The 27,557-nt window shown below is 46.4% G+C and overlaps 1 pseudogene; it reads left to right on the forward strand.

Moving 5' to 3' along the window:
* Positions 1 to 27,557, forward strand: part of LOC110316947 — a 61,646-nt pseudogene extending 34,089 nt beyond the window's left edge.

Raw genomic sequence — 27,557 nt, forward strand, 5'->3', positions numbered from 1 at the left:
AGATAGATATTGATAGGCAGAAAGTAGATTGAAGATAGACTAGATAGATAGATAGATAGATAGATAGATAGATAGATAGATAGATAGATAGATAGCTGGAAGATAGAAGGAAGATAGATATTAATAGAAGATAGGCAGGCAGTCAGACAATAGGAGATCGTAGATACATAGACAGACAGACAGACAGACAGACAGACAGATAGATAGATAGATAGATGATAGATAATAGAAATAGCTAAATATGACAGATAAGAGATCAATAGTAGAGAAATAAATGGCTAATTATATAGGGATAGGTGATAGATGGATGGGTGGTATGATAGATATGGAAAGCATAGATGGAGAGGGAGGGAAGGAGGGATAGACGGGAGGGGTGGGGTGAGCCTGACTCATTTCTCTAGGGAGCCCTGACTTCTTCGAAGACTGTGAGATAGAGGAAGAGTGGCCAACCTTCCGATCCTTATCCTATGTTCTTTGGTTCAAGAAGATCTGTCCCCAGTGAGGACGTCCACCTACCTCCAGGCTGAGTACAAGAGAAGGTGCTCTACAACTGGCAAGTGTTGTGCATGCGTATGTTCCCATGATAACACCACTGTCTTCATTTTAGCTATTTCCACTGGAAACATTAGGTGTGCTCAGCATTATGTAATGTGAAAGGTTGAAGGGCTGAAGGCAGGCAGAGCACACAGGGCAGAGTGCTGGTGCGGTCTGCTCCCTCAGCCCAAGGTCCACAGCCCAGCCACACATCAGATCGTTATGTCCGCCCTGGGAAAGACCAGGATTCGTTGATCATGCCTTGGTCCCACATAACTCTTGGCTTTTGCAGTTCTCTACACCTCCGGAGACCACTCATCTTCCTCGTCTATATTATCCAGAAAAGAAATAAAGCCAGCTGTCAGAGGGAGTGAGCTTTTTAGCACTTTAATCAAAACCAACCTTCCTGGCTCCCTGACTTCCTAGAATAAATGCTATTCACTCCCCAAACCTGCATGGCTTATTGGTGCGCGGACTCCACCTAGTGACAGATAGAGAGAATGCACCCAAACTTGTTCTCATTTGCAAGCCTAGAAGCCTTTCACATCTAAAATTCAGGTAACACATCCTTAAATTCCAGAGACTTCCAGGGAACAGTGTACATTGCTTGTTTTATGACTACTTAGAGATCTGGGGAAATGACTCAACAGTAAAAGCATGTACTGCTCTTGCAGAGAACCTGGGTTGGTTCACAATATCTACATTGGTTGGCTTAAAACTGCCTCAACTGTTAACTCTAGCTCTGGGGGACCAGATGCCCTCTTCTGCCCTCTATAGGCACTGCATGCACATGACACACATACTGTTGAACACACACACACACACACACACACACACACAAGAAAAAAACCTTTTTTACAAATACTACTTAGAAATCTTCAGTATCTGAACCTTGCATCCAAGCATCTCTCAGCTAACTCGCCTATTTTAACTCCCACTGTGTTTTGCCTGTACAAATTTGAACTTGTTATTTACATTAAACTTCATGACACTGTAAAAATTGGGCTAATTGTAAATATTTAATATGAAGTCTCTCATAATTAGTGTAGACAGAATGCTTAATAGTTCACCCATAATACCTGCCAAAACCCAGAGTTTTTTTTTCCATTTAACTACATGGAATTTCCACAGAATATCCTTTCTCTGGGCTTAATGGTCCTCAGCCTACTAATGAGACTAAATAGGAAGTGGTGAATAATGTTTAAATCTCCACATTAGGGCTGACAAGATGGCTTAGTAGGTGTCCACTGCCAAGCCTGAGGACCAGGGTTCTATCCCCAGGATCCACAGGGTAGAATAGAACCACCTACTAAAAGTTGTCTTCCATATGCCACATATGTACTGCAGCATATGTGTGCACGTGTACACACACACACACACACACACACACGCACACACACGGCAGAAACAAGCCAAGCCACCATGCCTTTCTGGTCCGGGTATTGGGCATCACTACGATGAACAAATGCTCCATGGAGAGATGGGAAGATGAGAAAGTCAGAGAGTGGAGTCGACACAGCGGTGTGCAGCAGCCTGGCGCTTACGCAGATACAGACTTAGCCCATGGAACATGCTAGCCAGAGTTGGGATTGCCCTGGCTCTGGGTAATGGTGGAGGCCCTGGATGGGGAAAGGACCACTTGGTCTAGGATGCCACCAGAGGCCATGTTGGTGTCTGTGGTCCATGCTGCTGCCCCTGGCCATGATGAAGCCTGGGGTCCCTGTGGACGTATGCAGTCCGTGCCTCTGACTGATGCCTTGGTGGTGACCTCCGGCTTTGCTGTCCTAAGCCATGCTGGTAGGAGTGGCCTGTGTAGCTACTTGAGACCATGCTGAGACTCAGAGTCCATGCAGCCTCTGAGGGCCATGACTGGGTCTATGCACCCGATTTGGCCAGGGGCTGTGTATGTCTGAGGTTCGTGTTACCACCGAAGGCCATGCAGATGTTCATGGTCTGGACTGACTACTGAAACTGTGTTGATGTCTATAGACAGGGATGAGCTGGCCCTGCCCCTCACAAGCTGCTGAATGACTCTCCACAGTTGATGGCTTCCAGAGGAAGGAAAGGTGGAGAAAGACTTACCTGCCCTTGGAGGACTGGCTATTAGGACTTTGACCATGCCCCATCGAGTAGACAGACAACATAAAATAGACTTGGGTATTTTTTTTGGGGGGGGGGAGTGTCCACTTAAGAGGGGGTGGACATAGGACTGTGACTGGCATGAATGATGTGAGATTCCCAAATAATAAAGAGTGTAACCACATTTTGAAATAAATGTTTACACTATTACAACCAGATGAAGAATTTTCCCTACAGCAAATGTGTATGTTTTTTTTTTTCCTGCACTATGTAGAAGATAACACTCTAATGAATCAAGGACGGCACTAAATGCATTTATTAAATGTGTGTTCTGTTCTTTTTTCTGGTGTTTGGAGAAAATGAAGTTCATTCTTTGATCTAAAACCTTAAAGTGCCTTCCTATGTCCATCCCTCAAAACATAATTGTCATTCTGCTCTGAATGTGAATCAAGATGCATCTCTCTTTAAGATTTACTTTTATTCCTTATGTATACATGTCTTGCCTGTCATATATACATGGGCATCATATATGTACCTAAAGAGGCCAAAAGAGGACACCAAATCCCCTTAGAACTGAAGTTTCAGATATTGATGAGCTGCCATGCTGGTGCTGGGAACTGAACCCAAATCCTCTGCAAGAGTAGGAATTGCTCTTAATGACCCAGCCACTGCTTCCGGCCATCTAAGTGACTCAGTGAATCAGGAGGCTTTGTTCAATGGTGAGACAACATCGTTTGACCAGAGCCAAACCCCACATCCAGAACCCTCCATTCAAATACTGTCAGACAGGGTCCAGCTTTGCTCCCAGCCCCGTCCGCCGTTTTCTTTGCTTCTAGGAAATACTTGTTTAAGATCCGATATCTCACCTGCTATCACTTGGATCCTAAAGGCTCATGGGATATTTTTTGAATTTTTACATTTTTATTAGCATATATTAATTATACTTAATAATGGGTTTCATTGCAGCATTTTCAAGCATGAATACTTTGATTATGTTCATCTTCTGTCACTGTGCTTTGGCCCCTCCCCACTCACTCTGATCCCCTCCCTCTTTTAAACAGCCTCCTCTTCCATTCTCATGTCTTCTTTGTATATGCATATGACCTAAAAAAAAGCCCCCTCCCCTCTCCTTTTCTTTTCTCCCCCCATCCCCCTTCCACCTTGCATTTCAAGAAGGAGAAGTCTCATTTAGGGCTAACTATTCAACAGTCACTTCTTCTCAACACTTAGACCAGTCAGTACTCTCCGAAGTGACTGCCACCCCACGACAAAACATTGCTTCTCTGACCACAGCAGCAGTAACCTATAGGGATACACACAAACATTCAGAAGCCAATTGGATGAACACACCAGGTTCATTTAGCAAAACAATAGCAGTGGCTTCCCTTCTGGGCCCTAGGTCTTACCCAGAAATGAATGCCCTCCTGGGAAGTAGGTCTCAAATCCAATCAGAAGGTGACTGGTTCTGCTCATCACAATTGTGCCCCTTCTGCACCAGCTGGCACATCTTACCTGGCAGGTAGATAATGTAGCATGCAGGGTCAACAGTGATGCTTCTCCAATAGCCTGAACCTTCCAGACCCATGAAAGCTGGGCAGCTGGACGATGCTTACAGCTCAGTTCCACCTATGTTCTTCTATGTCCCATGACTAAAGTTTGTGATATCTTCAGCAATGATTGTGTTTTAAACACTTTTTCATAGGGTAGCAAAATTTTAGGCGTTGGAAACTGTCTAGGGGAAGTAGGTGATTAGGGGCTGGATCTCTACTTCCTGGTCTGCAGTTATGTGACAGTGAGCCTGGTCACAGGTGCCTGCTGCCACCACTCTCTGTGGTGATGTCCTGATGCCTTCTGAAAACATGGTCCAGGATAAATGTTACCGCCGATGAGCGGTTATGTTGAACATCTCCCCAAAAGTAACTAATATGTGTTCCTTCTCTATCCTTCCTCTTGGATATGCTTTCTTTCTTCATAGCACAGAAAAGAAAGCATTGCACCAAGGCCATGGGATGCGACAGCTCGTCTAATTGAACCAGTTTAATTCCCTGAACCCAAGTCTCACTTATGCATCTGAAAAGCAGGGTTATTTTCCTATAGCAGCATGGATGGTATAAGCTCAAAACTCTCTGTACCTTAGAATGTATTAAGAAATACAAAATTAAGCCGGGCGTGGTGGCGCACAGCTTTAATCCCAGCACTCAGGAAGCAGAGGCAGGCAGATTTCTGAGTTCGAGGCCAGCCTGGTCTACAGAATGAGTTCCAGGACAGCCAGGGCTACACAAAGAAACCCTTTCTCGAAAAACGAAAAAAAAAAAAAAAGAAAAAGAAAAAGAAAAGAAAAAGAAATACAAAATTAGAGTGCCCATCCCAGGACCAGCAACAACAGTTCAAGATCCATTACCAATCATTTTGATTTGGAGTGGGAGGGGTGAGGCAGTGTCTCATGTAGCCGAGGCTGGCCTCAAACTCACCACAAGATGAGGACAAGCTTCAGAACTAAACCTTCCTCTGTCCACTTCCCAAGGGTTGGAATCACAAATGTGCCACCCCGCTGGCCCTACCGATCTTTTCACTATAGGAATTGTCATATACTTAGTTGTAGTCTTAATTTCTAATGATTGAGAACATACAGCTTTTAATTTGGATCTCAAGTCCTTCACAAGAGTCCCAGAGACCCCGTCAGAGTCATGGTTAGCTCTTCAGAACCATAACCAAGTCGATAAACATACTAAGACCAGCTATAGTGGTTCACGCCTTCTATCTCAGCAGAGATGCATGAAGATGACCAATTCAAAGTCAGCCTGGGCTGTATCATGAGACCTTGTATCAAGAAATCAAGAGCTGGCAATGTAGCTCAGTAGGCAAGAGCTTCCCTGGTTTGTACAAGGCCCTAGGTCTGATTCTAAGCGCCAAAAATCAATCAACAAATAAATATAAAAATATAAAGATTAAAAGCAACTTCAACACTTTGTGAGCTTTCTTCTCATTTTAATATTTCTCTAATCCAACTACTTCCTTCTCCTAAAAACCCTCTTACTTTCTTTGACTCCTTCCCCCCATTCTCTGCTAGTCTCTGACAGTATACCGTGAGCCATTTCTCCTATAATCTGTAATTATACTAACAACTCCACAGTTATTCGTAAATAAGCCTACTTAGGCATACACCTTAACAAGAGAAAGCAAACTTAATGTCACACACAGGGATGGAAAAATTTGGGTCCCAAGCACAAACCTATTCCCTTCCCCACTCCTTGCATTATTAATCATCGTGAGGTTGCAGTCTGCAGACATCTGCTGGATAAAAGAACAGATTAGAGGGAGGCAAGGAGCTCTGCCAAGACCTGAGGCAGATGCCTCCTCTTACATTTGGGCCTGCTTGCAGTGCTCCATGTTCTGGCTCTTCCTTGGATCTAAGTCTTAATATCATATTTCTCTGATACATCAAAATAGCCCCAGAAGAGGTAGGGCTTGATCGCAAATCTCCAGCATCACTGGCATGCTTCGTACACTCGCTGAGAGGCAGTAATTAACTGAGAGCCCGACCAATTAGCTAATCTATTTCTGGGCTGAAGATTTAGGGATAAAAGACACGGTTCCCACCTTCCACAATTGCTCTGCCTCCTTGGGGGATTCAGTTTACAGCGTGGTGTCCAAAATTCTTTGGTAAAAGAAATCCGAGGTGTCCTGAACTCTCAGATCAGTGTTCAAACCAAGATTGAGAGCCAAGTGATTTTTCCAGAGAGGGTGATATCTGAAGAAATAACTAACACCCAGACTCACCGGGGAAGGGAAGAGTAACCCACTCCAGGCAAACGGCAGAGTCCAGAGGGTTGAAGGAAACATGAGCTGAAGATGCAAACGGGGCCTGGGGAGATGGCTCTGCAAGCCAAGCGCTTGCATAGGAAGCAAAGAGGACAGAGCTCAGAGGTCCGAGATGGCCTGTGGGCTAAGAGCGCCAGCTGCTCTTCAGGGGACTCCCAGAAGTCCTTCAGTCTTCATAGATTTGCCATGGCACCTGAGACCCACGTACTTACACATAAAAATATAAACAAATGAAAATGTGAAAAAAAAACTGTTTTTAATGCTCTGCTGTTGAGACTGGAAAGATGGCTCAGCACTTGAGGAAGCCCACTGCTGTTGCAGAGGACCTGAGTTCGATTTTCAGCTCTCATGTCGGACAGTTCTCAGTTACCCGTAACTCTAGCTCCAGGGGTAGGTGATCCAACATCTCTGGCCTCACAGGCACGGGTATTCATGTGCACGTACCCACACATGGGCACATAGTCTACAATAATAAATCTTGAAAGATAAACAAATAATATTCCACTTTTGTTAAAACACATCCAAGTAAGATCATGGTACCCATAAAAAGAATTACTATTGGCCCACCTTGGCCACCCCAGCCATACTGGCCCAGGGTAGCCCAAAAATCAGACACCCAGGCACTTGCTGCAGACACCACTAAGATGGACAAATGTGTGGTGGAAAGATGGGGAAAATGGAGTGGGCAGTGGAGAGATGAAAGAGAAAACAAAGCTCATGGCTTTGTACAGTGGACAAAGACAGGACTGGGGACTTGACCTCATTGAGAAACACGGAGCTATGAGGAGACCATGGTGAGATCCTGGCCCTGACTGCTGCCAAGGGCCATGTCTGAGTCTGTGACCCCTTCTGCAACAGGGGTCTGTGTCGATCCCTGTGGCCTAAGTAACCACTAAAAGCCAAGCAAATGTCTGGACTGCCACCTGAGGCCATAGGGACATGTGGGCCCATTATGTTGCCAAGGACAGTGTCTGGATCCATGGTCCTGTGGCAACTTGTGTTAATATCTCAGGCCTGTGTTATCACCAAAGGCCATGCAAATGTCCCTGGTCTGGACTGTTGCCTAAGGCACTGTGCTGAGCTGGCCCTGTTCCCTGCCTGGGCAGCACAGAAGAGCTGGCCCTGATGGCAGGGAGCTGGTGAGCCCCAAGGGTGGGAGCACTGGAGAACTGGCCCTGCCCCTAGTTTGTCATGATATGGTTTGAGTGAGAGAGAAATACCTTGCTGTGCCTCGCCCTTTGTCACCTACAGCAAGTGGGAGAGGTGGCCCTGAGGTCATAAGAGCAGGAGAGCCATCCCTGCCCCTCACTGGCTGCAGCACATGGGAGAGCTGACCCTGCACCTCGCCTGGGCAGCACAGGAGAGCTGGCCCTGGTGGAAGGGGGCACAGATGGGGCAGCCTGAGGGCAGGCAAGCAGGAGAACTGACCCTGTCTCTTGCCAGTTGTGGCACTGGGTGAGCTAGCCAGGGCAGTGCCACAGAACTCACCCTGGTTGTGTGGGCACAGGAGAGCAGGCAGGCTGACCAACTCAGCTACCTCCCAGGCCCAGATCAGAGCTTTGAGTTAGCCCACCCCAACGTCGATCCTATCTGTGATCTGCTGGAACATGTGAAAGGGCCAGTCCTACAGCTCCAAATCTGTGGGATCTCCAAAGCACAGGGCAACAACAGGATATCTGAGAGGAGTCCCCATGAGTCCCCAGTCTTAATAACAGTAGCAGAAGCCAGAGGCTTTGAAACAGACCAATGACTCATTGCAACGATCATTTGCAAGTGAAGATGTATGGACAAAAGGGTACACTGGGTGATATACTACAGCTTCCATGACAAGACGGTTTTTATTATTCATGGTAGTGGTGGTGGTGGTGTTACATCTTATTTTATTTTATTTTATTTTATGGAGTAGGTTCCAAGGGCAGAGGGCAGACAGGAAAGGAAAGATGAGTGGGATTCGGTGGCATGATGAAGCATTCACAAAGAATCAATAAAATTTTAAAAGGGGGCTGGAGAGATGGCTCAGTGGTTAAGAGCACTGACTGGTCTTTTGGAGGTCCTGAATTTAAATCCCAGTAAACACATGGCTGCTCACAACCATCTGTAATGAAAACTGGATGCCCTCTTCTGGTGTGTCTAACGACAGCTACAGTGTACTTATATAATAAATAAATAAATCTTTTTAAAACTTTTAAAAAGAAGAATTACTATTATTGTAGGCTGGACATGAAGCACAGGTCCCATGACATGAGAATCACAGCAGCGTGGGTCCTGAGAAGATCGTGTGTCTTGGACCCTGCCTCCGTGGCTGCTGGTAGAGACCAATAGTGGGGAATTGAAGGGCTTCTTTGGCATTTAACTTGCACATGACCCTAGCGTTGGGGTACTGCACAGAGAAATGCCTGTCCTAATAAAGATGGAGTGAATTTCCATTATCTTGGTGGAATGGGAGCTCAGAGATGGGATTAACTTGACTCATATAGTTATACAAAGGGTGAAGAGTGAATTTAGTGTCCATTCATAAACAGCTGGTAAAAGATAAAATTGATATTGTGGTAGATTGAATTATAATGGCGTCAACTACCTGAAGCAATATTATGCATCTAGGACCTTGTTGTGGTATCAGGGTGGATAAAGGAAACGTCTTTCCTTCTGGACTATGGGTCTATCAGGGCAAATTGCCATGTGATAGCCAATAAGATGTCTGTAGGTGAGCTGTGAGCAGAGACTCAGCGTGAGTTTAGATAATAAGTGTGTTTGCTTGTGTCTGGTACCCTAGTGAGAACAACAGAGCCAGGTGTCTCCTGCTCCACCAAAGGACAAAGGTGCCTCATTTCATCCTCAGACCTGTGGCCCAAATCACAGCCCCACAATGCACATGGAGAAACAATTGCTCCTTTGTGTGTGCTGCTGATAGTCCATGGCTGGTTGTTACCCAGAGGGCCTGACTGATGCGAAGCTCATCCATGCTACCGAGAATTCTCTAGCTAGTGAGCAAGGCAGATGGTGATGAACTAGTATAAAATGATCTTTTACACAGAGTACAGAGTATTTTTCTTAGCATGTCTGGGTTGGGGGAGAGAATATGTATATATATTTATTTGAATAATTTTAGACTGTGTCTAGGAAGATGTTGCATTGGAATTCTCTAGAAAAAAAGACCTGGTAGAATAAATACATTTTTTAAAGAACAAAATTCTTGAGATGGGATTTCTCTATGTAACAGCCTTTGTTATCCTGGAACTCAATTTGTGTAGAACAAGCTAGCCTCAAATTCACAAAGCTTTGCCCGTCTCTACCTCCCAAGCTGCTGGGATTAAAGGCATGCAACACTACACCCAGCAGAATAAATATATTTTAAAAGAGGATCTATTAGAGTAGCTTATTTCTGGAAGGGCTTGCATAGTCCAATATTAACAGTCTGTGTACTGGGGAGACTAAAACGCAGTAGTTGCTCGGCCCATGAGGCTGGATACCTCAGCAGTCCCAGGCTGATCCTGAGGACCAGGATAATCCCTGAAGAATCATCATCATCATCATCATTGTCTGAAGGAGCCCAAGGATGGTGGCAGTGACAATATCAGAATGGATGCACTCACCAGCAATAAGGGAAGGCAGGCAGGCAGCAGTGCTCTTCCTTATTTCCTCTTTATATCAGGGCGTGTGTGTGTGTGTGTGTGTGTGTGTGTGTGTGTGTGCGCGCACGCGTGTGTGCGCGAGCACATGAGCACACACACAGAGCACCTCCAGCTCTCATGGAAGGAACTGTGCTTACCGATTTGCTCTCCCTTGGTTTGTTCAACCTGCTCTCTTATACCATCCAGAACCGCCTGCCTAGGAATAGCACCACCCACAGTGGGCTGGGCCCTCCCTCATTAATCCGTAATGAAGAAAATGCCTATAGACTTGCCAACAGGCCAATGTGAGGGAGGCATTCTCTCAAATTGATAGTCCCTCTTCCCAGAAAATTCCAGTTTGTGTCAAGTTGGCAGAAAACTGCCAGCACAGTGGTTAACCATGATTGTCACCAAAGACCAGCCCTGGTTGGCTGAGGGACAGAATGGAAGTGATGTAACAGGTACCCAGACCTTAGTAGCCCCGGACACTGGCACAACTAACTCCTTGATGGAAGTGCTATTCAGCCTCCGGATGCAACACACAGGCAGCAACACCTCCAAAGCCCATCAAAGTCCATAGTTTTGGGAAAGTCTCTAAATATACTAATCTTGCCTTTCAGCTGCTGAAGTTTCACTTCTTCATAACTAAGGCGTATCAGCCCATGGTGTGGTTTTTGTGCCTAAAAGCTCACAAAGGCTTGGAACTGTACTCGGGTCCCAAACACCCGCTGTAGTCACTGACCAGCTAATAAAACTTTTTTTTTTTTTTTTTTTTTTTTTTTGAGACAGGGTTTCTCTGTATAGCCTTGGCTGTCCTGGAACTCACTTTGTAGATCAGGCTGGCCTCGAACTCAGAAATCCACCTGCCTCTGTCTCCAAGTGCTGGGATTAAAGGTGTGCGCCACCACTGCCCAACCTAATAAAACTTTCTATCGGCTTGAGCCCGCGTCCAAGTGGTCTTCTCTGGTAGACACCGCATAACAGTGATAAACCACTGTTTATTCAGCTCCTAGCAACAAGGAAAGGCGGTATGATCCCGCTGAGGCTCCTTCCTGGATGAATACCACCTAGAAATAACTTTGGTTCCCACACATTTTCTTTTTTAAACTGATTCCCGCACATTTTCTCTTCTTTTAGAAAATTATATTTATTTTATTTTATTTTATTTATGTAGACGCATGTGTCTGTGTGAGTGGATGCCACGTGTGTGGATGCCCATGGAGGCCAGAGAGGGTGTCAGATTCTCTAGATCTGGAGTCACAGGTACTGGGAACCCCGGAGAAGAACAGCCAGCACTCTTAACTGCTGAGCCATCTAGCCAATCCGGTGAAACATTTTCAGTATTGTCTGTATAGATAGGGAGGCTATATCTGGGTATGAGGAGGATTTGACTGGGTCGATAAAGACCAGAACGGGATCATGAAGGGACAAAGAGGAAACTGTGCTAAAAATGGGTTGCTATCCATATTTTCTAACAAGCCACCGCCCTCATTTCCCACCTCTCTCTGTCCCCCTCCTTCCCTCCCCACCTCCCTTCCTTCCACCCCCCACCATCCCTAACCTCGGAGACTATCCCTGAAGCTGATATCATTATAACTCACAGCACAAAGAAAGTGAGTTCAACTACTTAGAATAAACCTATTTGGGAAAAAAAAAAAAAAAACAGCTGACCAGAAATACATTTTTTTCTCCCAATGAGGGGAGAAGTATATGATTCTTTCCATATTTCCCAGGGTCCAAGAACCACTGTTCGAATAAGTGCATGTTGCCATGGAAACCCAATTCATCATTACCATCATCAACAGTTACTAAACGCCCGCTAGTGCTGTTCTGAGTTACTTCCTACTTAGAAAAGAAAGAGATGATGTTTGCTGTGAGAGAATTTCTAATTATAAAGACTTCTAGAATAGAACTTGCTGGATAAGGAAAGGATGAACCTTTATCATCCATCACTGCTGGGATCCAGGGATGCAGGGATGCCTAAGAGTCAGCTCCTAGCCACAGAGTTCAGCTGCGGGTGGGCAGGGGGCAGCGTCAGGAAGGAGTGGTTACTGGACAACATGGAAATGTGGGGATGGACCCCCCAAACCATCAGATTGGACACCAGAAGCACATACTTGCTCTGTGTGTTTGTATACCGGTCCCTTGCTTCACTGTGTATCTCTGAACGCAACATCTTAAGACCCATCATGCACCGGGCACAGTTCCTCCGTCCTCCCCCTAGATTGCTTCCCTGCTCCATGTTGTTGCCTTCATGAGGGAGAGCCACCCCACCCCCCACCCCCTGTCACATGCAAACAGCACTCCTATAAAAAGTGTAAAGAATGGAAGTGTGGCTTCAGCAAGCTGTTAAGCCACAGAACTCATGAATAATTTAGACTCCACCGACTGCCAATAGTTTCTGATCCAAAACTCTGGGTCCAGGGAGCCAATGCTGGGCAGGGCACCTGGGAGGGCTAATATGGTGCCCTGGGGAGTGATTCATCTTTATTTATTCTGTGTTGTCAGCAAGCCTTGATGCAGGATGCTGACTGCCCCTCTAGATCTGCAATGCTCTTGGATCACCCTCTGGGGCCCTACTTGTTGCCAACCCTCCGTTAGTTGCTTCTTGCCAGGCCTCTGTGACAGACCCAACTAACTGCCTCCACTCCTGCATCTCGCCACACTGTCTGTCACCTCTTCCCATCCATCTACACTTGCCCGCGTATCCTACACCCCACCTATGCGTCCACCGCAAAGCAAGCTTCACCCAACAGCAATGGTTCTCAACCTGTGGGTCCCAACCCCTTCAGAGCAAAACAACAGTAGTAAAATTACAGTTACGAGGTAGCCGTGAAATAATTTGATGGTTGGGGGTCAGGTCGCCACAACGTGAGGGACTATATTAAAGGGCCGCCGCAATAGGAAGGTTGAGAACCACTGCCCAACAGGGTAGTTTTTTTCTCCCCTTTTTGCAGTGGCTACGCTCGATCCTATGTCCTACAGGAATGAAATGAGTGAGCTAATACTCTTATATGACAGTGGGGTTCCCTAGAGAAGTGAAAGCAAAAGGTGGGCTAGTGAGCTTCGCAGGCCAAGGACATGGAATCAATACGGCAGTCTGCCCCGTTTTCAAAGCTGCTGGAGTTCTTAAATGTGATCCTGAGGGCTGGTGAGATGGCTCAGTGGGTAAGAGCACCCGACTGCTCTTCCGAAGGTCTGGAGTTCAAATCCCAGCAACCACATGCTGGCTCATAACCATCCATAACAAGATCTGACTTCCTCTTCTGGAGTGTCTGAAGACAGCTACAGTGTACTTACATATAATAAATAAATAAATCTTTAAAAAAAATGTTTAAAAAAAAAATGTGATCCTGAGAACATCGGGTCCTGTAGGCCATGAACACTCTATCTACCTTTTGGGCAAGAGTAAGGTGATACTTAAGGGGTCTCTAAGAGTTGCACCCTGTTTCCTACAGGGAAAGAATGGCTAAAGGAAGGCCCACAGTTCATAGTGTCTAAAGTAGGTCTAGAGATAGACTATTATTATTGCGCTGCCTAAAGCCTTAATCCAGAGCCTCTGTGTTCACCTACTCGCCTATGGCTATAATCCTATCTCCCCAGTCGATGACACTTGCACTGGTGACACCTTCCTCCACCCACTGTCCCACTTCTTAGGGACTAACAAATCCTCTACCAGATAATGCTTCCGACTTCACCAGAGTGTGACCACTGCGAACTGCATTCCCAGAGTCTTCCATATCTAGGCGATGGATTATTAACATTGCCTCTGTGGGGACATGGAGTACTCGGGAAGACACGGTGGCTAGAGTTCTCCAGGGAGCCAAAACAAGGAACTCCACTGAAGAAGGTCTTACCACATATCCCACTGAGTAGGATTTGGTTCCTCCTTGTGCAGTAAACTACCCACAGGAAAGGACTAGAAGACTGAATGTCTAGCCAGCAATACGCCTCAGCAGGTGAAACCGTTCGCAGGTTTGACCACTGTTCCCTAACCGAGAACACACAGGCATCCTCTGTTAGAGAGGCCCAGGCTCTGGGCTGGTCTGTGACTCACACTAGCAACCCAGGTCCTAAATTGCAAACCATATTTGGATTGACTTGGGTCTGACTGTTTTGTCCAGGACGTGTGTAGGGGGGTTGTGATGACATTCAGAATATAGTCCAGTTAGGTCTGAAGTAATGGCATCAGGAAGGATGGAGCTCTACGATTCCACGCAATCCTATAGTCTGCCCAACTGCAGATGGCCTTAAAGGCAGTAAAACTCCCCACACTGGCAGGTTATCATAGAAGAAACCCAACAAAGGGAAACGGGAGGGACAGATTACAAAGAGGCATGAGGGAACTTGTGGAAGTGACAGTTCTGTTCATTACCTTAGTGCTGTGTGTTAGCCTCGAATCCCTGTTCGTCCCCTGCACAAGCTGGGAAACCCCATCTCCCCTCCATCCCCCAACCCCTCCCACACAAAGAAAACATACTCCACCCTACCCTTCCCCCTACCCCACACTCCCTCCCCACCCCACTCCCATCCTGCTTAGAAACCCCGCCCTGCCCCGCCCACGTAGAGAAAACACCTTCCAGGCAAATAAGTCATCACCTCTTGCCTGTTTCCAGCAACCCAGCCAAGAGTGCCTCCCCAGGGACTCAGTTTTTGACCGTGAAGGACACAGTCCCAGCTCCTAGCTGGCATGCACGTCATCACCCCTAGCCTAAACTCTATAAAAATCCCCTTGCCTTATTTAGCCTGGATGTGTGACTTCAGTAACCTCCACCTGTGGGATCAATGAACCTACCTGAGGGCTGCCTCCTAGTAAACTGGCCTTTATCTACTTTTAATCTGGTCTAATCTGGCCTATATCTATGTTACTGGGGAGAGCAAAAGCCTGTTACTATGTTCCCACTGGTCTGCATTTATGTCAAGACAAATTATGCACTCTAAATTTGGTCCTTTTCTGTGTGTTTTCTTTAACATTGATTATTTATCAATAAACTGACTGTAGTTATCAATAACACTGTGTGTCTGAAGCACAGTCAGAAGTAAATATAAAACCAATGACAACAGTGACAAGAGAGTGCTGCAGTTCACACTGTCGTGCTGCAGCACTCACACTGACATAGCACAGTGCTCACATTGTCTGCTGTACCAGAACAAAATGTGCAGCAGTGCTCACACTGACATGCTTCAGAGTACACACTGAGATGCTGCAGAGTTCACACTGATGTGTTGCAGCACTCACACTGACATAACACAGTGCTCATATTGTCTGCAGTACCAGAATAAAGCATGCAGCAGCGCTCACACTGATGTGCTTCAAAGTTCATACTTAGGTCCTGCATAGTTCACACTGTCATGCTGCAAAGTTCACACTGATGTGTTGCAGCACTCACACTGATGTGCTTCACACTTCACACTGATGTGTTGCAGCACTCACACTGATGTGCTTCACACTTCACACTGACGTGTTGCAGAGTTCACACTGACATGCTTCAGAGTTTACACTGACATGCTGCAGACTTCACACTGATGTGTTGCAGCACTCACACTGATATGCTGCAGAATTCACACTGGTATGCTGCAGTGCTCCCAATGGTATGCTACAGTGACATACTGCAGCATTCACACCAATATGCTGTGGTACTGGCACTGATGCACCGTGGCACTCATACCAACATCCCACTGCATGCTCTCTGATGTGCCATGGTGCTCACACTGACATGCTTCAGTGTTCACATAGACGTGCTATGGCACTCACACCAATGTACTACAGAGTTCACACCAATGTGCTGCAGTGTTCACACTGCCATGCTGCCAAGTTCACACTAATGTGCTGTGACATTCACACGGACATGTGCAGAGTTCACACTGACGTGCTGTGGTGATCATACCTACATGCTGTCTGTGCCTTTCACACTGATGTGTTGTGGCACTCACACTGATATGCTACAGAGTTCACACCAACAGACTGTAGCTTTCACACTGATTGTGCAATGCTCACACTGAAGTGCTGCAGCACTCACACAGACATGCTGCAGTCATCACATGGACATGATACAGAGTGCACACTGACATACTGCGATGTTCTCACAGATGTGCTTGCATATACCTCCACATCTCAAAATCCTGTGTTTAGAATTCTATCCCAGTACAACTGTGCTGGGGGGTGGGGCAGAGCACTTGTTTAAGTCACAGTGATTGGATTCATAATGAAAATCAGTGGGCATGAGGACACACCCTGTCTCTTGTTCCCTCTTACCCTCACTCACCCTCTGTCCCTACCTTGAGGTGACAAAGCAAGGAGGTCGTAGTCATTTATTAAAAAAATATTATGAATATGTTTATTTCTATGCTTTTTTGTTTTTTTTCTTTTTTCCCCTTTTATTGGATATTTTCTTTATTTATATTTCAAATATTATACCCTTTCCAGGTCTCCCCTCCAGAAACCCCCTATTCCATTCCCCCTCCCACTGCCTCTGTGAGGGTGCTCCTTCACCCATCCACCCACTCCCACCTTCCAGCCCTGACATTCCCCTACACTGGGGCATCTAACCCCCTCAGACCCAAGGGCCATTCCTTCCACTGATGTCCAACAAGGCCATCCTCTGCCACATATGTAACCAAAGCCACTGGTCCTTCCATATATACTATTTGGTTGGTGGTCCAGTCCCCAGGAGCTCCAGGGGTCTGGCCTATTGACAATGTTGCTCCTTCCTTAGGGTTGCAAACCCCCTCAGCTCCTCAGTCCCTTCTTCAACTCCTCCATTGGGGACCCCATGCTCAGTCCAATAGTTGGCTTTAGAATAGTTCAGAAAATTTTCCCCTGAGCCCATGTGTTCTAGGCTTTTCCCTACTTTCTCTTCTATTAGATTCAGTATATCTGATTTTATATGGAGGTCCTTGATCTACTTGGACTTGAGCTTTGTAAAAGGAGATAAGAATGGATCAACTGGCATTTTTCTACATGCTGACCTCCAGTTGAACCAGTGCCATTTGTTGAAAATGCTGTCTTCTTTCCACTGGATGGTTTTTAGCTCCTTTATCAAAGATCAAGTGACCACAGGTGTGTGGGTTCATTTCTGGGTCTTCAATTCTATTCCATTGATCTACCTGCCTGTCACTGTACCAATACCATGCAGTTTTTATCACTATTGCTCTATAATACAGCTACAGAGGTTGTGGTCTTCCATAGCTTCAGATGTCAGCTCAGCACAATTCAGAATCACCTGGGAGGAGGGAACCTCAAAGGAGGAATGGCTTGGATCAGTTTAGCCTATGGCTGTGTGTGTGTCTGTGAGGCATTTTTTAAACTAACAATTGGTTTAGGAGGGCCCAGCCCACTGTGGGTGGAGTCACCTCTAGACAAGTGAGCCTGGGCTGTATAGCAAAGTTATCATGGGGCTGGAGCAACAACTGAGCAGCTAAGAGTATTGGTTGCTCTTACAGGGGACTAATGTTCAGTTCCCAACACGCACCTGGTGGTCCACTGCCTTCTGAAATTCTACTTTCAAGGGATCCCAGGCCCTCTCCTGGCGACCATGGGCACCGCACATGCACTTACATTGCATAAAAATAAATAACTCATTACTAGTTTACTAGGTATGGGAAGGTAACTGAGAAAGCCAGTAAGCAACACTGCTCCATGCCCTCTGCTTCAGTCCCTGCCTTGGCTTCCCACAGTGACGAACTAGAAAATGAGATAACCCGCGCTGTCCCAAGGGCGGTCTGGGTCAGTGTTTTATCACAGCAACACAGAAACAAACTAAGATAATCCAGCTTCTTTTCCCTATGACCAAATACCTGAAAAGAAGCATCCTTAGTGAGACAGGGTTTGTCCTGGCTCACATGGAGGCTCCACCTAAATATTCCACAGTCTTCCAAAACACCACCACCCTGTGGTGACTGAGTGAGCCAAGGCGACACTTCACTCAGGTCTGCACCAGGCTTCTCAGTCTGCAGAGATTAGATGTCTGTGGTAGGCAGCCTCCAGCACTGTGAGAAAGAAATGTCCTTATGAACTGTCCAGCTTGTCATAGTCTGTTAAGACAACACAAAGACAACTAGGACTCATAGAATATGTGAAATGATATAATATTTAAAAACAGGCTCTAAGATGTTTAATTCTATACAAGTATAATTTGTTTGTACATTCATATAATGCTCAATAATATTTCTTTTCAGGATAAGATCTCACTATGTAGCCCTGGCTAGCCTAGAACTCACAGTGATAAGCCTGCCTCTGCCTTCTGAATGCTAGGATTAAAAGTGTATCGCACATTAATATGTTTTAACTTGTAAAATATGTTTGGGTGTTTTGTCTGCACGTATGTCTGCCCAATTCCTAATAAATCAAAAAGAAAAGAAGAAAAGAAAACTTTGAACTTGCAGCCCAGAGTGGTAAACACTTATAATTCAGTATTTAGGAGGCTGAGGAAGGAAGTCTGAGGCCAGGTTAAACTATGCATTTAAGCCCTAAGCAAGAAATAATCAAACCAGGCATGGTGGCACATGCTTGTAACGCTATTGCTTGGGAGTTGGAGTCAGAAGAATCAGGAGCTCAAGGTCATCTCTGGCTACATATCAATTTCAAGGTTCAGCCTAGACTAAGGGAGACTTTTTCTCAAAAACAAAGTTCAAATCTTTTTTTTTTTTTTTTTTTTGGTTTTTCGAGACAGGGTTTCTCTGTGTAGCCCTGGCTGTCCTGGAACTCACTCTGTAGACCAGGCTGGCCTTGAACTCAGAAATTCGCCTCCCTCTGTCTCCAAGTGCTGGGATTAAAGGCTTGTACCACCACACCCAGCTAAGTACAACCTTCTACAAAACAATAAGCCACTATGGAGCCATCCACTCAAACAAACAAAATCTCCCCCAAAACGGGCTGGAGAGGTGGCTCATCGGTCAAGAGTACTACAGATCCCAGCCGGTCGCCCCAGCACTGATGGAGAGACAGGTTCCCTGGTGTGGCAGAAGAGTAGAGACTTTTACACTGCTGTATCAAGATTAACATACAAGAAACCAGCTGGCAAGGACTGGCAACCCTTCCATCCCAAGATTTCAAACAATCAACTAAGCATGCCCGAGAAAAGCTGATGTAACAGGCACAGGCAAGGGTGAACTGTAATCCTGCACTTGTGGGCCAGAACCCCTGCAGTGAAGGCTTTTCCTGCTTATGGGCCACCCCGTCCTCTCAGGGGTGCTTTCTCTTCAGTAACTGTCTCTGTTTCCATGTCTGGCCACGCATCTCTTGTCCCAGGACACAAGTAGCTGGATATTTCTGCAGAAACCTGAGACTTAGACCCACGCCTATAACAGGAGGGCTCACTGGCTGTCAGCCTGCCTTAAGAAAAGGTGAGTTTCGGGGCCAATGGGAGACACTGCCTGAAAGGAATAGAAAGAGTAAGGAGGACTACTGATAGCTTCCTCTTCCCTCTCTACAAATACACAAGTGTGTGTACCTGCACACATGGGTACACAGATGTGCATATACCACAATATACCATAATATACTCACACATACACACACACACAAACCCTCACAACACAAACTTCCCCAAACCAACAAGCTTAGTTTCCACTGGGGCATGGTGTTGCATGCCTATACTCCCAACGAGATGAAGGCTAAGCTTGCTGAACTGTTTCCAAACTAAAACCAACAAGGACAGCCAAGCCTGCAACCGTGCTCGTTGGCCCGCCTTCCAACGGGGCTGTATTGAATCATGTTGAAACTCGGTAATAATTTTTTCTCTTTTGAATCGAACGAAATTGAATGGACTGCTATTGCCTGCCTTTATTTATTACCCACACACTTTAAAAGGAAATATTTCATTAGAATACTAGAACTGAAAAAATAAGTGATGGTAAAATGACAGCTGCTCACAGGCCTTGGAGAACCAGCACTTCGGGTCACACTGGTGCTCAACTTCGCCCAGTGTGTCTGCTCAGGGCTGCTCCACTCCTAGTGTCCCGCTTGAAGGGTGGGGCAACATTCCTGAGTGCTCCCCCTCGATTACCCCCCCCCAGCTTATCCAACACATTCTGGGAAACTGGATGCACACAAATGTGGGTGCCGCTCACTCTCACCTCCTCTGACTTCCTCTTGGGTCAGGAAAGGTCATCTCCTGCTTAGCTCCATTCCATCTAACTGACATAGAGTTCATCAGATCTGGCCTTGGATACACTGACTAGGAGTTAAAAACTTAAAAGGGCTGACGTGGAAACTTAAGTTCTTTGGAAAGACAGTTGGGTGGTGCTTTGCTGGGGCAAACACGTGGAGAAACGCTTAGCTGAAGTGAAAGACTAAGGTGAAAGAACTAAGGCTCCCCTAAGATTTGTAGGGGAACGTTTTGCTGAAGCAGACACAGGAGAGAGGATATTCTGCTAAAGCTGAGGCAAGCACATGAAAGGACTCACAATGAGGGATTCTTTGCTAATGACATGCATTTATTGGTCTGCCTTACATTGTGTAGTTGAGCTACAATTGTCGGATCTCCATAGAGAGAAACACACCAAGTAACTTCCGGTGGTGAGCCTCGGTGTCTTGACGCACGTGCTGAGGCAAGACCTGTGGAGGGCACGTGATGTTTGACAGACACTGACAGAGGCTTGCTTATAGAGCTCGCTGTGCAACACTTGTGGGTCTCATGTCTTCATTGATTTTTCCCTTCCCTGAAAGAGGCACAGCTGAGAACTGCTCCTGGTGTCCCTCCAGGTCCCTCCTGTTGCTAACCTGTGCCAAGGCTGAGGCCTGGCTATCTCCGCTAGGTCACGTCACTGCTGCTGATTCGTGTTTGCTATCCCGACTCTACCGAACTGGACTGCTGCTGTGTGTATACGTGAGGATACGTGTGTATACGTGTGTGTATACGTATTGCGAGTGGATCGAGCTGCCACTGCTAACCTGAGAACTGACCTGCTGATTTCCAGCCAACACAGATGGGAGTTGCTCCAAAGAACCTTTCTAAACAGATCCACTTCCCTGTATCCTTTCTTTCTCACTATCTCTGGTGGGTGGTGGGCTAAAAGGGAGGTTAAAGCATTTAAGAACCATCATTAACAATAGGTTTTGAAACAAATTAAAGTTACAAATGGCTTTTATTTCTCAACCATGCCTACTCCCTATTCTATTGTTATGCTATGGAATTCTCATGAGTAAAAACCTTGCTTTTTAAAAATTCTTGCTGGACAGCCCCAACTCAAAATCAATCTGTCTCCCTTTTTTTTCCTCCCTCTTCCCTCCCTTTTTTTCTTCCTCTTCCTTTTCCTTTCTCCTTTTCTCTCCTCCTTTCCCCTTTCCCTTCTTTCTCTCTTCCTCCCTCTCTCACGCCTGTCCCTCTCACACACTTCCCAATTCTATGTCCCTTCCAATGGTCTCATACCGTACAGGCTGGACTCTTACTCCATCAGTAGCTAAAGAAGACCTTGAACTCCTGGTCTTTGAGCATCTATGCAATCCCCCACATGCTGGAAGATTACAGGCACGCAGCACCACACCTGGCTCCAACCCCTCATTTCTCTCTCTCCCAGTACACTTTTGGGAGGATATTGTGTTTCAAAAACAGAAAATTGTAATTGTACCTGTGGTGATTGGAATAGGACTGATCCCCACAGACTCATGTGTTTGAATGCTTGGCCCATGGTAAGTGGCACTTTTAGGAGGTGAGGCCTTCTTGGGTTAGGGGTAGCACTGTTAGAGCAAGTATGTCACTGTGGGGAGGGGGGAGCTTTGAGGTCTCCTAAGTCAAGCTCTGCCCAGTATGGAACATAGGCCCCATTTGTTGCCTGCAGATCAAGATGTAGAACTCTCAGCTCCTCCAGCATCATGTCTGCCTGGATGCTGCCAAGCTTCCTGCCATGATGATAATGGACTCTGAACCTGCAAACCAGCCCCAGTTAAATGTTGTCCTTTATAAGAGCTGCCTTGATCATGCTGTCTCTTCAAAGCAATAGGAACCCCAACTAAGACAGAGTTGGTACCAGGGACTGGGGTATTGCTGAGATAGGTTGCCAATGCCTTCGTTTGGAGGGTTGTGGAGTTTGAGAATTTGGATTAGGCAAGTAATGGGGGTTTACTGGACCACACTCGTAGAACCAAGGAAGACAGTTGTGCTGGGGGCAATTTGAACTGCGGGGATCTGGCTCAGGAGGTGTCAGAGGAGAAGTATTTTGTAAATTTCTTAAAGGTCATTCTTATGATAGTTTGGTGAAGCATGTGGCTGCTTTTTGCTCTAGTCTGCCTGAAGCTAAGGTGAAGAGTTTTAGATTAACTGAATTGGCTAAGGAAATCTCAGAACAGCCTATCATAGATTCTGTCCTGTGGTTCACTCTTATGAAGAGCATTTTGATGAGCTGGAACAAGTTTAGAAGGGAAAAATGCAAAATGTATGGTTCAAGAGTTAAAGGGGAACTAGGAAGTGGCATGGAGCTAAATCCTATGTTCAAGGATATTAAATGGAATCAATGGGGTGGTGACCTTGGGACAAGATACCACTCAGCTAAACTTCTGTCTTGTGGAAGGAATTAAAGAAAAACTCAGATCGAGGCGTAGTGGTATATACCTTTATGCCAGCAGAAGGAGTCTCTAATCCCAACACTCAGGAGACAGGGGCATGTCTATCTCTGAGGTAAGGTCAGCCTGGTCTACAGAGTGAGTTCCAGGATGGCCAAGCTTAGGCAGTGAAGGAAACCTCAGAAAACAGAGAGCTGATGAAGGTGTAACTGTGGGAAGGGCCATGTTCCAACCCCAGCAAGCAGCAGAACGTGGCAGCTTCAGCCACATGGCTCTGGCTTTAGACTCGAGGATAAAAGTAAAGGGTTATGGGATTCCCATCTGTGACTAAGAAAAGCCACTGAGGCCAGTGTGCCAGGGGTGTCCCTGCATGGAGGCCTGGAGAGGCCATTGTGTGAAGGTGAAGCTTGGGTTGCCTTAGAGACCCCAAGATGTTAGAGATGTGGGAGCCATTGGATACCTGCTGAGGAAAGCTGGTAACAGGGAGTGGAAGCGCCCCAAAAAGAAGTGTGTCGCAGTCAACACAGCTGAAAGGAGTTGGAGGTCTGAAGAGCACGTTGACATCAGACATGGAGATGCAGGGTTTGGAGTTTTCGCAGCCGGTTTTGGTCTTGCTTTGGTTCAGTATTTCCTCACTGTGCTCCCTTCCCAGCGATGTGGAACCTGTGCCACGGCGTGTTAGAAGTAGGTGACCTGCTTTTAGATTTTGATTTACAGGCGATTACAGTTAACAGATTGCGTGAATCTCAGAAAAGACTTTGGACTTTTAAACATTGTTGAGAATGTGTCTTAGTCAGGGTTTCTATTCCTGCACAAACATCATGACCAAGAAGCAAGTTGGGGAGGAAAGGGTTTATTCAGCTTACATTTCCACATTGCTGTTCACCACCGAAGGAAATCAGAACAGAAACTCACACAGTGCAGGAACCTTGAGGCAGGAGCTGATGCAGAGGCCTTGGAGGAGTGTTGCTTACTGGCTTGCTTCCCCTGGCTTGCTCAGCTTGCTTTCTTATAGAACCTGTGACCACCAACCCAGGGATGGCACCACCCACAATGGGCTGGGCCCTCCCACACTTTATCACTAATTGAGAAAACACCTTGTTCTTATGGAGGCATTTCCTCAAGGGAGGCTACTTTCTCTGTGATAACTCCAGCTTGTGTCAAGTTGATGCACAAAACCAGTCAGTACAACTGATCCCCTTGTCAACTTGACACACAAACACACCACTATTAACCCTTACTTTCTTACTGATCCCCAAGATCTAAATAACTTTAAAAGTCCCACAGTCTTTACATATTAAAATTTCAATCCCTTTAAAATATCCAATATCTTTAAAATTCAAAGTCTTTTTACAATTCAAAGTCTCTTAACTGTGGGCTCCACTAAAATATTTTCGTACTTCAAAGAGGGAAAAATATCAGGGCACAGTCACAATCAAAAGCAAAGTCAAACTCTAACAATCCTCACGCTTGCACTGGAGAACCTGTTGACTGACTGAACGGGCGTGGTCAGCTGCCTCTGGAGCACAGCTTCTCCATACTCTCAGAAAACATTTCCCAGAAGATTTCACCTCAGTGATGCTGGTCTCTTCTTAATCTCTGCTCATTTCTTAGCTCCAGTTAACCAGCATCAATCGTCCCAGTCATGCAAAGGTTCCCTTTAGTAGTTCTGGTATCTTGTTAATCACAGCTGATTCTTCAGCCCCAGATAACCAGAACCACAGAATCTTCACAATAAAAATAGCAATGGCTCTGATAAGAGCCAGGCCCCCATCTTCTGCACTGTTCTCAACATTATATTCCAAGCTCCTACAGAACATCCCACAGAGTTCTCAACACCCAATGGCTCTTCTAGCTCAAAGTTCCAAAGTCCTTCCACGGTCCTCCTCAAAACATGGTCAAAGTTTTCACAGGAATACCCCAGTATGTTGGTACCAATTTCTGTCTTAGTTAGGGTTTTACTGCTGTGAACAGACACCATGACCAAGGCAACTCTCATAAGGATAGCATTTAATTGGGGCTGGCTTACAGGTTCAGAGGTTCAGTCCATTATAATCAAGGTGGGAGCATGGCAATATCTAGGCAGGCATGGTGCAAGCAGAGCTGAGAGTTCTACATCTTCATATGAAGGCTGCTAGCAGAATACTGGAATCCAGGCAGTTAGCATGATGGTCTTAAAACCCACAACCACAGTGATACATCTACTCCAAGAAGTCCACACCTTTTGATATATGCTTGGCACTCCCTGGGCCAAGCATATACAAATCACTACAGACTATGATGGACTTTGGGGACTTTGGAAATTGGATCTACAAGCCTATAGGGGCCATGGAGTGGAATATGTGATTTGAATAAGTCTGGCCCAAACAGACTCATGTGTTTGAATGCTTGGCCCATAGAAAGTACACTATTAGGACTTATGGCCTTGTTGGAGTAGGTGAGGCCTTGTTGGAGGAAGTATGTCATTGTGGGTGGCAGGTTTTGAGGTCTCCTATGCTCAAGCTCAGTGAAGCCCTAACTAAGGCAGCACTTCATCATGTTTCAAAATCTTTCCTTGTATGGTATTTGTCTTAGGGTTTTACTGCTGTGAACAGACACCATGACCAAGGCAACTCTTTTAAGGACAACATTTAATTGGGACTGGCTTACAGGTTCAGAGGTTCAGTCCATTATCATCAAGGTGGGAACACGGCAGCATCCAGGCAGGCATGGTGCAGGAGAAGCTGAGAGTTCTCCATCTTCATCTGGAGGCTGCTAGCAGAATACTGACTTCCAGGCAGCTAGAATGAGGGTCTTAAAGCCCATGCCCACAGTGACAGACCTATCCAACAGGGTCACACCTCCTAATAGTGCCACTCCCCTGGGCCAAGTATATCACATTGTTGATGTGGGTCCTATGTTAAACAGGTCCCACTCCCCTACCCAGAGATAGAGGGACCCCTGTCACATAACCTAACTCACAACCCCCTGTATGTCTGTCATGTAGCATAAGCCACACAGTTAACTAGGCCTGCTTCACCATGATACGTTTCCTCCTCTTCCCATGAAAATCTTTAAGAGAAAGTGCCTGGCTTTGTCTCTCAAAGACCTGCATGCTGTAAGTGTTCATAAACCTCTGGACTGAGGGAGTAGCCAAAGACTCAGCATATTCTCTAGAACTTTCTCTCCTCTCCCTCCCTAAAAACCAGCAATCACGTCTTCTGACATGGAGTATGTTTATTCTCGACCCAAATGTCACTTCTCAGGCACATCCTTCGTGATGTGTGTGAACTCTTCCAGTTAACATCTGTCCAGGGCTGCTGATCTCACAGTTTCATCACAGCATTATTATTTGTTTCATCACAGCATTATTATTTATGCATTGGTTTACTCATCATTCCCCCATAGAGATGTAAGGTCCACGAGGCCAGCAGATCTGTTGACTGTATTCATAATTACATGTCCAATGCTGAGCACAGCAAGACAGGCCTGTGGCAGATGTTTTAAAACCTTTGCTAAGTAAGCAAACCTTCAGAGTGTTTTATGGATCTTGAGGTGACAGGTCCCTCCCAGTCAGTCAGAGCTGAGGCTAAGGCTAGGCCACCACTCCAGCCCTTAGGAGGCAGAGGCAGAAAGATGAGAAGTTCAAGACCATCCTCGGCTACGTAGATCCTATATTCAAAAGCTAAACACATGAAATATTTTTATTAAAAGAATAAAGGAGCCAGACTGGTGTCCTCCTCTAGGCTGCTCTGCTCCGCGCCACTGCGCTTGCGCTGCCGCCCTCAGATGATGCTGCTGCTGCTCCTGATGAGGCTAGACAGGAGTGCTGCTTCCAACCAGGCTGCGCTCCTTCACAGCGGGGGTAACGGTGACTTCCGCAGGCAGTCCTGGAGCCATCTGTGTGTCAGGTGACAGTGACCTTCAGAGATGTGGCTGTGTACTTCTGCAGGGGAAAATGGGAGTGTCTCAGTCCTAGGCAGAGAACTTTCTACCACGATGTGATGCTGGAGAACTTCAGGAACTTGAATGTGCTGGGATGCTGTGGCCGGAGACCGGGCCTTATTTCTCACCTGGAACAGTGGGATGAGCCATGGGTTGAAGACTGGAATAGATCGGAGTTTCTGGAAGGACAAAAAGGTATCTGTCTGCCCAGGAGGCAGAAAGTCTATAGATCATAAGGTGTCTTAAACTCCTGAAAGGACCCATTCACGGCCTGAGAGGACCCATTCACGGCCTGAGAGGACCCATTTACGAACAGGAGCCAGGATAGGGGCTACCTTGAGGAAGAGTGTCCTAACATCCAGTAAGGTGCTCCTCCCCAGAGCTACCTCTGGGAGGAAAATAGACAACCATGAAGCTTTCCAGAACGAGATGTGTGGGAAATCCCACAGGAAGCAGCCAGGCATCGAGGAGCAGGGCAAGAGTGGTGCAAAGGGACAGCCATTTATCTGTGGCATTTGTGGGAAGGCCCTGAGCTGTCATAGCCGACCACCTGCTCACCAGACAGTCCACACTGGAACCAGGTCCTTTAAGTGCTTCGAGTGTGGCCAGACGTTCCACTGGGTTTCAAACCTTCTGTGCCACCAGAGAAATCACACAAGTGAAAAGCCCTTCTGCTGTGAGGTATGGGGACAGGCCTTCAGCTTAAAGGACCGCTGGGCAAAGCATCACAAAATCCACACTGAACACCGGCCCTACGTGTGCAACGACTGCAGGAAGAAGGCCTTCAAACAGAAATCAAACCCCTGAGGCACAAAGTTGTTCACACTGGAGAGAAGCCTTTCTCCACTGACAACTGTGGCAAGGACTTTACGAAAGAGAACCTCAAACATCCCCCAGCAGATTCACAGCAGAGAGAAACCCTATACCCATGGGGAGCACAGGAAGGTCTTCGGGTGGCTCAAGGGTTTCTGCGTCCACCAGAGGCTGCACAGGACAAAGGGGTTCTATGAGGGTGAGCAGTGTGAGAAGGGCTTCTGCCACCCTTTTTCAGGAGACATCAGAGAGCTCACTGGCGAGAAGTATAG

This window comes from Mus pahari, chromosome 2 (genome assembly GCF_900095145.1).
Source record: "Mus pahari chromosome 2, PAHARI_EIJ_v1.1, whole genome shotgun sequence".
NCBI classification, from domain to species: Eukaryota; Metazoa; Chordata; class Mammalia; order Rodentia; family Muridae; genus Mus; species Mus pahari.